Source organism: Scleropages formosus, chromosome 1, assembly GCF_900964775.1.
Source record: "Scleropages formosus chromosome 1, fSclFor1.1, whole genome shotgun sequence".
NCBI lineage: Eukaryota > Metazoa > Chordata > Actinopteri > Osteoglossiformes > Osteoglossidae > Scleropages > Scleropages formosus.
The window spans coordinates 48821662-48836203 of record NC_041806.1 but is presented as its reverse complement, the minus strand read 5'-3'; positions in this window follow the sequence as shown (position 1 = coordinate 48836203).

The following is a 14542-nucleotide window of genomic DNA, read 5'->3' as shown; positions in this document are numbered from 1 at the left end:
CAGACATTTTTGGAGGGAAAAGGGGAAACAGGAAGAGCTGTTGCATTGTGTGTGTGTGTGTGTGTGTGTGGTGTGTGTGTGTGTGTGTGTGTGTGTCTCAGATGTTAACAGACGCTCACCAGCCGCAGGGTGTCCCGAGCGTTCTAATTACCCTTATTAAAGGGGCTGTGTGGAAAACCCATAAAAGGCTCTTTAATCGCTCCTCGTCACACCCGTTAGCCGCCACCGCGCAGGACCACCCGTTCGTTCCTCACCTCGGAGAACACGCTCTTTTGCATGTGTCTCTGCTCCGCTTTGAGTTTTCACTTCAGGTGAACTGTTAGGGGCTTTTTTTTTGTTAATATTTCTGAGATCATGGTGAACGTTGAAGGTAACTTGTCCGTTTTAAGCAAATGATGAGGCTCACGGTGCCGTTTGTAATCGAGGAGCCCCGACTTTCCGTTGTCATCTAGTTCTCCTTTTCCGCGCCGGGGCCCAGGGCCAGAGGGCAGATGAGGAAGGAACGGGGATTGTTGGCGCAGCCGTGCTGTTCTTACAAGGCCTTATCTCTGCGGGATCTAACGGTGCGTCTCGGGTTCCGGCTACGGCCTTCCCCTTCCTACCGCGGCTCGCGGTTCTGTCGCGCGTTTGAACAGATCCTCGCGCCCCTTTTCACTGCAACCACTGTAACCTATTGTAAAGCAGGACTTCCTTCAACTTGCAGGATCTGTTGTTTTCCTGGGCACGGCTCCATATTTATCCGCCGAGACGCACGTGTCGGACAAACGACCGTTGCCGGGGTGTGACCGCAAAGGTTCACTTGGAGTCCCATACAGACCTGAAAGAAAGTTCAAATTCGTGATACGACTGACATGAGCAGCGCGCTGACTCTTTCACTTATGAACACAAGTGGGATGAGAAGTCTGTTGGTAACTTGATTTGTTCATAACTCCAAAGCCACTTTTACTTCTAAGCCTCAATAATACAGATCTCCCTCCGTTTATTTGCAGGTTACTTTCTGTAAAATTCTGAATAAAGTTGAATATAACGAAAAAACTTTAATAATGAAAGTCATCATTAGCATTATCATTAACTTTTAGTTACACTACAACAACCAATTTCAACAACTGCTTTTCCAGAGTGGGGTCCCAGCAAGTTGGAGCCTATCCCGGAGATATTGGGCGCAAGGCTAGAAGGGTGAGGGTAGGGGCGGGGAAGGGGCTGGGGGGGGGCACACCCTGGACAGGACACCAATCCATCGCAGGGTCACAACTAGGTACCCAGGCACACAGCCGTGTGAAAGTACTGGAGCAATTGCTTAAGGGCACTACAGCCAGAGGCAGGAATCGAACCAACAACCTTTGGACACCTTCAGACACCTATTCAGTGCCGATTGTTGACCAGTTCATCACATAAACATGTGCAGCACGGGTCATCTTGTTATTGATCACCGACACTCAGGAACACCACATGTGAACTGTAAACACCGTGGAAGTGGGTTGAATTAAGGCGGTTCGGCCCTTCTGTACTGTTGAGTGCACTTTATTGCCAACTAATGGTAGGACCTGGAAATGTGGGTGACTTTTGTACTGCAAGGTAACATTTTTAAACATTTTTTCATGTTTTTGATGGATATAACTGAGAAAGTACAACTAAAAGTGGGAGAATCTTGCAGTTTGGCTTAATGGGTCTCAAATACCTGGATGGATGGATGGATGGATGGATGGACACGATCAGCAGAGCAAGGCTCTCCTGAAGAGCAGCTGATGCCTCTGTCCAGAGCTACCTAGTTATCTACCAGTAAATACAGCAGGGTAATTTTTACTGTATTGATTAAGGAGAAATACCTTCATCAAGCGTCTTATAGCAAGAGGTGGGATTCAGACCTGTGACCTCTGAGTTCCAACACACTCTCAAACCACTACACCCCCTGCTGACACATACACACTCACCCCCCCCCCCCCTCCACCTTCGGCCCATCCGGATAGGACAGGACTGGGCTTCGTGCTGCCGTCAAGTACGTTCCTGGTGAAACGTCCTCCCTCTGTCTCTGAAAGGACTGCAGGTGTCGAGGTTCACGTGTCACCTGCGCACACCTGCCCCCCTCAGTGGGAAGGACCACCCTCTGGCTGAAAGGAGACACCAGTGCTGGAATCCAGCTGAAGGCAGCACCCCCCTCCCATCCCCACCCTCATGCTGGGCTGGACATGTCAGCTGACAGGTATGTGAAAGGGAGAAGACGACCGAGGGGCTGCGGTGCTGCGCTGAGCGCTAGGGCGGGGGTGCGATTTGCACCGTTGACTGTGGACACGGCGGCGATCGCAAATCTGCGGGTGCTCGGCGAGCAGCTGCGTGTAGGACAGGCGTTCACTTTGTTTTACCGCGGCCTCCTGCACACCTCCTTTCTCGCTTCTCTTCATCTTACCGTGGTCATCGTTGTCATCGTCATCCTCGTGATGATGCTACTGAAGCAGCACGTGTGCTTTGAGCTTCACTTTTTCTTATCCGCCGTGCTGCTCGTCGTAAGGATCTTTCCATCATTATTAAAATTTTTCATCTTTATCTTTCATCATTAAAGACTGGTTGTCATATGCAGGGACATGGAGATCCAGGGTATAGCCTGGAAACAGAGCGTGCTGGGCAGGGTTTGCCCCAGAGGGGGTGCCAGTCCGCCACAGGCAATCACACACACTTGTTCACTCACGCGCACACAACCTACAGACAATTAAGGTCGCCGGTTCACACGACACGCGTGTCTCTGGACTGTGGGAGGAAACCAGAGCACCTGGTAAATGCGCGTGAACACGATGAGAACTTCAAACAAAATGAGCCGGATTCGAACCCGGGTCCGAAACCAAAACCCGTTTGCTTCGGAAACGTTGAAAGCAAATTGGACATTGAAAGGATGCCTCTCGGTGAAAAATGTGAAGCATTTAATCTAACTGTTAATTTCACACAGAATCTCTCACTCTGTAATTGGAAAAAAAAAAATTATTTTCTTCCATTAAGGTATGAAACATGTTTTGCTCATTAGAGGAGCCTGTAAAAATGAGAGAAAATGAAACGTGGTAATAGTGAGAAAGAAAAAAAAAAAACACACACACACACACACACATTTTCAGAACCGCTTGTCCCATACAGGGTCACGGGGAACCGGAGCCTACCCGGTAACACAGGGCGTAAGGCCGGAGGGGGAGGAGACACACCCAGGACGGGACGCCAGTCCGTCGCAAGGCACCCCAAGCAGGACTCGAACCCCAGACCCACCGGACAGCAGGACCGTGGTCCAACCCACTGCGCCACCGCACCCCCGCAAAAAAAAAACACTATTGTAAAAATACTTCTAAATGTATTTTTAACAGCAGAGGTTTTTTTTTCTTTTTGCAGTCATTTATATCGAGTGACTTTCATATTGTTGGCAAAACTTACAAAAAGGTCTTTTATGCGGCTTTAGTTTCTGACCACACGGCATTCTTTTCAGATTAATAAATCTGAGATTTTTTTTTTTTATTGATTAGCAACAAAAACCGCAGTGGGGCACAGCGACATCGGAGAGGTTATCAATACATCCACATACTGTTCATAAAGCGAGGACAAAAAAAAAACTGCGGTCTTTCAAAAGCGTGATCAAGTATCATCATCCAAAAGATGCCCAAAGGTCATGCAAGGTCACGCACCGGTCACTCTGTCCATCATTCGGGTCCCAGACGCAGGTCACTGACAATTCTCAATACCGGGGCGCTGGCTGTCGCACCCGAGACGAGGACCGGCTACGCGCACGTCCACCGGAACCGGGTGCGAGGGGCCATCTGTCAGCGGAGAGGATGGAGCCCCCAGCGGAGGGTCGTCTCAGCGCTGTGGAAAGAAACCGCGCTCAGGGGCCCCTCTCCCTATGCGCCGTAGCCGGGGACCTTGTAGAAATCGGCCCTCGGAGCGCCCCCTAGAGGCCGGCACGGGTTCTCCGTTTTACGAGGGGGTAGCGAACGGCAGAGCTGTCGGCGGAGAGGCGACCAAAGCGAAAATGGCCCCGATAGCATGTGGCCAGCTGCCAGGGGCCGAGTGTGTTTCTTATTACAGCCCTGACCTTTGGCCTCGGCTCCTTCTGCAGAGGGCTGTCCTTAGAGGCGCCCTGCTGACTGGCGCATGATCTCCCGCTTCTCACGGCACGTAATTGGCGACGGGTGAGCGCGACCCCCGTTGCTTTCTTTCAGGTCAGCTTAATTGGGCTGTTTAAGTGGCCGGGGGCCACGGTGAAAAATTTATCCTCCACAGGTGAGCCCCCGAGGAGGGGGTCCGCTGCCCTACGGACGGCCCGCCTGCGTTTCGAATGTCGCCGGACGAACGCGGTCCGAATCGTAGCAGAGCCACTCCTCGATCGGGAGGCGGGGCCGCAGAGACCTGCTATTCGGAGCGCACCTGGGGACATCTGCCCCGTTCACTGTCTCTCAGAAGAGAGGGTCTGTCTGCTTGTCATCGTCACATTCCGTCTGTGTCTGCAGCAGCTAATGTTACAAACAGCCGAGTTATGGATTTCCAAAGATACTCTCCACATCTTTTTTTAAATTCCTTCGCTACATTTAAAAATCTGTTTTCTAAAATTTCTGAACACGACCCGTGTTTTGCTTCTCGGTCAATAGACGGCGGTAAAGAGCACTGAGAACGAGCGCGAGGGTGGGACCGCATTCATTCGAGTCGCTTCCTCGGTGTCCGCAGCTCGTATCTGGTGTTCCTGAGCGGCGGTGATCAATAACATGGCGTTTATGGGATGAACTGGTCAGCGGTCGGCGCTGAACCAGAGCGTGGGAAGAGAATGTAAGTTCATCGCTGGTCATCGGAAATGATGGAGGAAGCAGTGTTTTCTGTCTCTGTCCAGCAACAGTGTGGACGGACTGTCTTTTCTATGACGGTGTCTCACATGTTGTGTTACCGGGTCGACCTGCCTTTCGTTCAGCTCGGGGTCTGAAGTTACTTTGGAGAACAAATGCAAGTGAAGACCTGCACACACACACACACACACACACACACACACACACACACACACACACACACGTGTGGTTTGCCTCATCCGTCGATCGTGTGTGGAAGTACATGATATTTATTTACGATCCGCAGCAGACTGTCCCTAAACATTGTTCCCGGGTGCATTTCTTCATTCCTCAGCTGATGTAAATGACATGTTGGGTGCGCGGTTCGAGTGCGCAGAGCCACATGAAAAGAGGGCCCGAGAGCCACAGGGGAAGCGTTCGGCCATTAATCCGGCACGCCCTGTAATCGGCTCCCGCAGAGGCCGAGCGGCGGGAGCGCGAGGTGTGCTCTAATCTCGTCTGGGCTTTAATTACAAGCGCTGCGGTCCCTCGCGCGGAACCAGCGCCGGGTACCTGGCTCCCTGCCGGGAAGCGAAGAGGGACCGCGCCAGAGGCGGGACCCCCCAGGGAGCCGCGGGATCGGTGGGTGCGGCCGTGAGCGACTGCGGTGGCCTACGGGTGTTCCGACATGTGCGTGTTATTGAGAAAAAAGCAGGAGGATGACGGAAGAACGTGGTGTTTCACTTTTTTAGCAGGAAAGGAGTCATCAGCCTGAGATCTATCTATCTATCCATCCATCCAGAATTCGGTGTTATTCAAGCACTCTCTCCAGGCTCACTCCCCTACCCTTTTCAGCCCATCAGCCACATTTTTGAGACTACATATTCACACACCTTTATGCCATTATGATATGTTACCTCAAACTGGGGTAGGGTACTCTGTGTGTGTGTGTGTGTGTGTGTGTGTGTGTGTGTGTGTGTGTGTGTGTGTGTGTGTGCGGTTGTGGGCCCAGCTTCCGGATACAAAGGTGCACTGCCAGAGCAGCAGGGGTGGGGCCCGGGCCTCTCAACACCTCATTTTCTCAGCTGTGTCCTCTTCCTTGGCTCTAATTGCAGAGGAAACCCCTGAACTGTCACCTACAACAATGGAAGAAACACCCCCCCCCCTTCCCCCAGCCCCATGGCCATCCTCCCCTAAGAGACAGAGAAACGTCTCACCCTGAACCGAAATCTGAACCATGTATCCTCATCCGTAGAGGTACTTCCTAACCCTAACCCCAACCCATACCTTAACATGACAGACTACCCTAACCCTAACCCCAGGAGTTGCTCTCACCTTCACCTTGATCTCCATCCAGGAGGTTCTTAAGGAGCATCCAGGGAAGGAGCGATGGACACAGCAGTAAAAATGGCTAAAACGCTCTAAAGTAATCTGACGGTGTAAATCACGTCAGACGGAGGAACCGGCTGAAATACTCGAGTTTGCACACGCAGAAAAAAAAAATCACACCGCTTTCCACAATTCCAGAAAACAGGTGGACGGTGTCAAATTTTCCTCGTGGGCGAAGGATCTACGCAGTGATGAGGTGTTACCGTGATGTAAGTGCACCTCTGACGGGCAAACAAAGATGACCCTTTTGTTTGCACCTCTTTGTCTTGTCGATTCATCAAAGTCACACTCCCCACGCGACACAAAGGTTGTCTTGGGGATCATAGTTAAAGGGCCACCCAGCACCCAGCGGAGATCGATTAGCCTGTTTGTGCAAAGTCGGCCTGCAGCGCCGCGCTGTTATCGTCGAGACGGGGCGATAGCGTGCCGTCGCCACCTCCGCCCATCACCCCCTGTCTCCACGTGACCCTCGGGTGACATCTCAGCTGATCTTTGAAGGCCTTTTGGCAATCGCGCTCTTGGAAAGCTGCGTCCGTGGGCCGGTAGCTCCTCGAACCCATCCATCTCCCGCCGCAGGTACTCCTCTCTCCGGTATGCCGCCGCCCTCCGCGTTTCAACTTGTGACCCCACTTCTTCTCCTGGTGTTTATGACCGCGCGGTCGGGCTCGGCGAGTGGGTCACATGATTTACGCCAGCAGAGACAGCAGGAATGGGAGCCACTTCAGGAGAGCGTCTCTGCTCTCCGTCCCCATGAATCATCCCTCTGGGGGACGAACCACAGGCCACTGATAGAGGAGAGACAAGGGTGTGGTCAGTGTCACCGGGGCAGCAGGTGGTTCGAGTTGCTGCCTTGCACTTAAAGGATCCGGGTTCAAATCCCACGTCCTGTTGCCGTACCCTTGATCTGAACCGATGCGGTTAAAGTTACCCAGCTGTGTAAAAGGGTAAAACTCTGAAAGCAGCTTAATTTTCTATGTTGTTTTGGAGGAAAGTGTCCGATGTTTGGGGAAAAAAAGAAACGAGCTCCCTCTCTCCCTCAGAGGTGCTGAATCCCTTCCAGTGCTCAAGACAGGTGTCAAAAACATTTCTTCCTGACCCACTTCTTTCCTGATCTCCTAACTGTTCCATTAATCTGTATTGGATTCTATGTGAAAAAAATGTATTAGTAAAATATCTGTTCTTCTGTGTTTGCTATCAGGTGTACATTTACTCTACTAGCTGATGTTGTGTATCCTAGAGAACAGTGGCGTTGGCTCAGTTAATGTAGTTTGAGAATCACATCTATATTTATACTGCTTTGTCTGTTGGTGAAATGCACTTTAGTTTACTGTGTTTACTCCGAGTTGTACATTGCTTTGGGGAAAAGTGTCTGATAAATGCGAAAATATACATGCAAACACTAACGCGGTCGACGCACGCTGTTCGCAGAACCAGGCCTGTCTCTTTGTCCCCGCCAGAAAGTCGGCTCCTCTCGGCCGCTCCTCGAGAAGGGATGTCGTGAGGTCCTGACCCGCTTGGCCGCTGTGTCCCCGGAGCTGCCGGGAGCTCCCCGGGCCCCTCGGCTCCTCGAGGTCAGCCGTCCAGCTGTCCAGCTGTCGGCAGGATGTTGTGTCTGGCAGCGGGGAGCCCTCTTCCTTCCCGAGTCCGCTCGGCACTGGGGGTTGACGCGGTCCGGCGCCGGGTCTACGTGTCCACGCAGGACTTAACTAGAAAAGCGATACTCTTCCTCGCCTCCTGAAACATTGGGCGTTGCTGGGATGGGAAAGATACTCATCTCAAGTGTTGGCAGGTTCTTCAGAGGCCCTCATGGGTGGTTGGATGCCTGGGAATGGACAGAACCCTGTGGGGTAGGAAGGTCCCTAAGGGGCGCCCCCGGTGTCCAGCCCATATGTCCCAGTGATGTGGTCAGTGGTCCTTGTCTGATATGTGTCATCTGGTGCCGGTGGCCGGTGGTCGTACAACAGAGGAATGAACGTGTGTCTGGAAGGGTGCGTGCGCGTGCGCGTGTGTGGCCGAGCAAGCGGAACCCCCCAGAACAAGATCGCCGGGATGACGTTCTCACCTCCCCGCTGGATTCTGGAACTCTGGATTTGTGGCGCGGCGCCGTGAGGCTAAACGGGGCGGAAATCCGTCGACAGACAGGAGTGAAGAATGGAGGAGTGCCGCAGCGCCCCCCCGCGTCCTCACCGCTTCCCGGCACGTAGTCACCGAGAGGCGGCTAAATCGGAGCAATAAAAGCAGAAACACGCCGAAGGAAGGAAATCGCTCGAAACGAGACAATCGACAATTAGGGCAGCGATGACACGGCGAAAGCAGGACGGGAAATTCCTCCGGAACGTGCTGGGGTCTGTGGGGCGGAAAAAGGACCGTTTTCGTTTTCACCTTGTCGGCGAATTTCGGCCCCATTCAAAAGGGCCCCGATGAGGAGCGGCGCCGCGGGGGGCGGGCTCGTTCGCGGCAAACTCCTGCCCTCGCTCGTTCCTCCGTGTGTGTCGCTTATCTGCGTAAGTGAATCAGAATGGAGTCCTGGCCAGTGACAGAAGCCAATCAAATCATTACTACTAATGACTCCCACATGGCGAAGGGCGACTCTTTTCGGCTCAGTTGACAAAGTCGTTGAGATGAAACGTATTTTTTAAAATGCATAATTTTCAACCGCTAATGCCTCCTAATTTCCTGCCTTTTATCTGCAAAGCAGCCGACCTCCAGCGATGGGGAAACCAAAAATATGAAATGCAGCAATAAGCCGCATCAGGGAGCCAGGGGGCGCTGTGTGTGAAAGTGACCCGTCAAGTCGTCTCATCTGGCAATGGAAATAAACGCGATCATCAATACGTGTGAAAACCCCTCGGTGGCGGGAAGAGGACCGCGGTCCAGTCGGAGCTTTTTGTGGCCACTCGGGTGAATGAGGTTTACTACGAGGTGCCCCGGTTGCCCTGTCAGAGACGCACACACACACTTCTCACCAGCGCAAAAGAGCAGAGAACATCCATGACATGTGCAGATCACACCCACGCCAGTGCACTCAGGAGCCAGGCCTCATCCCAGGAAAGGGATTCCAGAGCTCTACGCAGCTGCAGTAGGTCCTCCGCACAGCAGGTGGCAGCACATTTAAAGCCCACACTTTTGGAAGAGTGGGAAGTGTGTACTGCCGTTGTACCCTTGAGCGGGCTTCTGAATCACTGCTAATTCACTGTGGGTTTATGCAGCCGTGGAACGAACTGGAAGCTACAGAATGAATTCGCTTTGGCAAACAGCATCGGCTGAGCATAGAAGTGATGTAACTGGGCTGTAAGAATGATGTAATAGTGACCCAGAGCTCTCCTGCCTTGAATATGAAAGAACGAGAGGTACACCCCCCCCTCACCCACGGCCTCAACCCTTCCTACGAAAGTGTCTCGCCGCACACAGTTATTGGACACAAACGTGAAAGGCTTCGGGGGGTCTCCAGAGGTCACGTGAGGTCAGGGACGAACCGAGGCGTCCCCGTCCCCTAGACGCTCGCGATCATTCACCCTTCGGGCACCACGGGCCGGTTAGGCGGACCGCAGACTTCACCGACTTCCCAAAGCAACAGCTACCGTTCTTCTTTTGTGTGGAGGCGGCTCTCCGACGGACCCAAGAACCGCCACTCCGCGCTTCGGCGGGGGGCCGGGACTGGGAGGAGGGGGCGGTGCGGCTCGGAGCGCAGGATACGGCCGCTTCTTAAACGGAAATCAATTAATTCAAACCATTTAAGGGCCCGCAATTACGGTGGGGTTTAGGACGAGGTCAGACATGACCACATGAAAGGGGGCCCTAATCCCCCCATCGTCGCGGACACAAAGCGCGGGGCCCGAAATAAGATACGGAGCGACGGAGGGGGATTTAAAAGAAATTACAAGAAGGCGGCGGTCGCTCTGTGAATTTATGGCTGACGCTCTGCATGTTCCTGTATGTTTAAGCAGGAACAGCTGTGGGGCGGCTCAACGGCGCACTTTCCGCAGCCCTATCCGGGTGCGTCCGCGAAGCGCCGCTCCCGGCCATAAAACATTAGCCGTGGTTGGAGCGCCTTATTCTGCTTATTTATGTGCTTATTTTAGCGGCGCAGCAGGTAGCCGGGACGCCGAAGCCCGGGGCTTTAAACGGCGGAGGGGGAGAAAAAGCGCGTTTTTAACGTCCGGCTCCTTTCGATCGTCTTCCCCCTTGTTCCCCGCGCGATGAAGCGCCGTCCTGTTATGGGCCCCAGCTGTTCACACTTACAGAACAGACACGGGACGCTAAGTGAAAGCGGAAAAGCTGCAGCCGTGACCTCGGTTTCCTTATGTGGGAGAGGGGGAGCGCGGCCCCCTGTTGGGTGGTGGTGGTGGTCGTGGTGGTGGGGGGGGGGGTTCCACCGGAAAACCTTTAAATTTAATTCCTGGTTACAGTCCCAGCGCTCGGGGAGTGGGGGACAGACGGAGCAACGCACGTCCCTCCTGTCTTCTCGCATGACAGGCCCCCCTGGACACGGATCCGGCATGGCTGACACCGGCGCGGTGTGGGAAGGACTCGCGGGTACATCACACTTCTCCCTGGAAGCGCAAACCGAGACATGTGCACTACTTTTTTCAAACTGAGGGAAGTGCACAGCTCTGTACTGGGACTCATGGACAGCTGCTCATGTAATAGTTAGTGCTGTCTCCTTCTGACCCAAAGGTTGCAGGTTCAAATCCCACCTCCAGCTGTAGCACCCTTGAGCTAGGAATTTACTCCAAATTGCTCCAGTGGCATTACCCAGCTGTATAAAGGAATAAGTACTTGTAGGTACCTGAACATTGCGAGTTGCTTGGAGAAAAGCAGCTGTTAGAACGTTTGAATCTGACCTCCAGCTGTACTACCGTTGAGCAAGGTAGTCACTCTGCTTCCAGTAAAAAAAAAAAAATTACCCTGCTATCTAATGGGCTCAATAATTGTCACTCTGGTAGTGTAGTAATTAGTGCTGTTTCCTTTGAATCTGATGGTTGCAGGTTCAAATCCTGTCTCCAGCTGTAGGTGTTTGCTCTAAACTGCACCAGGGAAGTTACCCAGCTGTATAAATGAATAAGTAGTTGTAGGTACCTGAATGTTGTAAGTTGCTTTGGAGAAAAGCAGCTTGTAAGTGTTATGTTGTTAGCGCTGCTGTCTTTGGGCTCATAGGTTCACATCCCACCTCCAGCTGTAGTCCTGTTGAGCAAGGTTGTCATTCCCAGTAAAAAAAAAAAAAAAAAATTACCCTGCTGCATAATGTACTAAATAATCGTGAATCTCTCAGGACAGCTGGTAGTGTAGTGGTTAGCGCTACTGCCTTTGGACCCGAAGGTTATAGGTTTAATCTCCACCTCTGGGTGTAGTAACCTTGAGCAATGTACTTGCTCATGAAAAATTACCCAGCTGTGCATGTAAAGGAGTGAATAATTGTAACCTTAATGTTGTAAGTTGCTTTGGAGAAAAGCATCAGCTAAATGAAGAAACATTAGGCTTTCAGTTGTTTGAAAGAGATATTACTGAGGTGTCAGAGGGAAGAGCAGCAGGGACACACACTTTTCGATGTGGTCCTGCCAATACTTTATGGTATTATATAGTAGATGATGTCACAGGTGAGCTTTACAGCACCTCCCAGGAAGGCAGTTGGGCTTCGACACCAATGGGCCGTGATTCCGTGAGCATGGTGTACGCCGTTGCCCCTTCGCCATCCCTTCAGTTCCTCTTATTCCGGCTTTTCCTTTCTGCGCCGACGCTCTTCCCCGCTTGACTTGTTTTTCCCTCCTGCTCTACGGCGGTGTCCTCGGAGACTCCGATTCCGAGCGCCTGCAATATGAGCGAAGGAGCTTCCACCAAGGCGCGCGGCATGTGCTGTAGTGGTTACCACCGTCACCTTATATTCGGAAGGTTCTGCTTTCAAATCCCTGCTCCCGCTGTTGTACCCTAGAGTCTGGCGCTTTCGGTGCAAACCGTAAAAATGACCTACCTGTGCAATCGGATGAATCGTTGCGAATAGTTTCACTTTTTCATTTTCGACGATAGTTATGCAGATAAAAAGGCGTTTCCTTCACTTTCACATGAGGGAAAGAACAAAGATGTCTTTTTCAGGCTTGATTTTCCTGTAGGACACGAACAAGAATGAATGCGGTTCACTTTGTGGGTTTGAAACAGCAAGGCTGCTGTTTGGCGTCTCATTGTTTAGGTAACCTGGACAATGTCACACCGGCCATATTAATTTGAAGCTGTCAAGTTATTTTGCATGCTGAGACAGGGCTCAGTTTCTGAGGCACAGCACTTAGACCAGATGCGAAAATCGAAGCTCGGTCATCAGCAAAGTCAACGCGCAGAGCTCCCGCCGAGGGACAGGGAACGACTGCAAAACAGGGAAAGTAATCAACCGTTTTGGTTCGGCTCCAGCGTTGACGTCACTCTCACAGCTCACTCGAGACGAGCGAGGTCTGATACGTGTCGGAAACTGGCTCGATTTCCCTGCGGCACGGGCTGGAGGTCAGGAATCGAATGGGCAGCAACTGCTTGCAAGCAGTCAGACCCGCACTGCTGTGAGGGGTTCCTCAAGGCCCCTTGTTGGTCCAGAGACAAACGGACTACCACTCAGGTCTCGACCCCGACGGAGTTGATGGACACCGGTTCTGGGCCTCTGGCTGGATATGTTGTTGTTTATTGGTGGTTGACACACAGCTCAAGGCAAACATGCAGAAGATGATAATTATTCATCTATTTAAATGATGATTTTCTCCAAGGTGACTTACAGTGTTACCTTTGTACACTAAACTACTTACTGTGACTTACTGGCTCATTTTTACTTCATCATTTCAGGCTAAGTACCTTCATCGAGTATACTGCAATGGGGGCAGTCATTCAAACCCTGTCCTTTGCCTGCAAGGCAGTGTTTCTAACTACCGCACCACCTGCTGGCCAACTTGTGCAATGCAGGAGGCTCCTGAGCTGGTAACCTGTGTCTACTAGACAGTCCCTGTCAGCGTGGCTCTTCTTCATCCAATCCAAATTTTTTTTTTAACGTTGATGGATTTTGGAGGCACACGCACCAGAAAGAGCCCCTCCGCCTCCCTCCTGAAAACAGTGGTCAAGGTTCCAACCTCCAGGAACGAGCATCACCCCACAGGAGGAAAGTTTGATGGCAGGAAGCATTTTATTGCTGGCCTTCCCCTCTCCCAGGAATCACTTACCAGCAGGCACACCCCCTCCCCGACCAAGTGGGCCCCCCAGGACCAACACCGTGGTGGCGGGCTGGATAATTAGGATTCTGACTCAGTGTGCAAACTGTTGACTGGGGGATCAGAGCAGCTGTTTTAGAGGAGAGAATTTTCTTAAAGTTTACTTTTTCAGAAACACACAAAAACACATATAGCTGTACATGATATGATATAATATAATATAATATAATGGGGGGTGCAGTGGCGCAGTGGGTTGGACCAAGTTCTGCTCTCTGGTAGGTCTGGGGTTCAAGTCCCGCTTGGGGTGCTGTGCGATGGACTGGCATCCTGTCCTGGGTGTGTCCCCTCCCCCTCCGGCCTTACGCCCTGTGTTACCGGGTAGGCTCTGGTTCCCTGTGACCCCGTATGGGACTAGCGGTTCCGAAAGTGTGTGTGTGTGTGTAATATAATATAATATGAGGGTGTGGTGGTGCAGTGGGCTTGTCCAGCGCCTTGCTGTTTGGCAAGGGATTTGGGGTTCGAGTCCTCCTTGGTACCTTGCGATGGACTGGTGTCCCATCTAGGGTGTGTCCCCACCCCTTCAGCCTTGCACCCGGTGTTGCCGGGAAGGCTCCTGTTCGGGACAAGAGGCTGTTCTCCGTGGATAAAACAATACAATAGGATATATTCATACTTTTCTAATGGGTTATTTTTTCATGGCTCATCCCGAGACAAGTTTTGACTGGAAGTGTTTGCGTTTATTGACTGACTTCTTGGATAAACACTAAACAATAATAAGCACCTTGTAAACACTGACACCCAGAGTTCAACTATTTTTTCACACTACGAAGAGACCTGACTGGTTTCAGCGTCTCACTCTCACTCTCACTCTCACTCACTCACTCACTCACTCACTCACTCACTCACTCACTCACTCACTCACACACACACACACACACACACACACACACACACACACACACACACACACACACACACACACACACACACACGCAGCATGTGCAACCGCTTGTCCCCCCCAGGGTTGCGGTGAACCGGAGCCCAACCCAGCAACACAGGGTGCAGGGACCCCAGTCTGGCACAAGGCACCCCAAGCATTACTCGAACCCCAGACCCACCATATAGCAGGCCTCTTGTGATAATTAATTCTGCAGCTGATTTTCTGTTTTCTTGCTGTAAATTAAAATCATT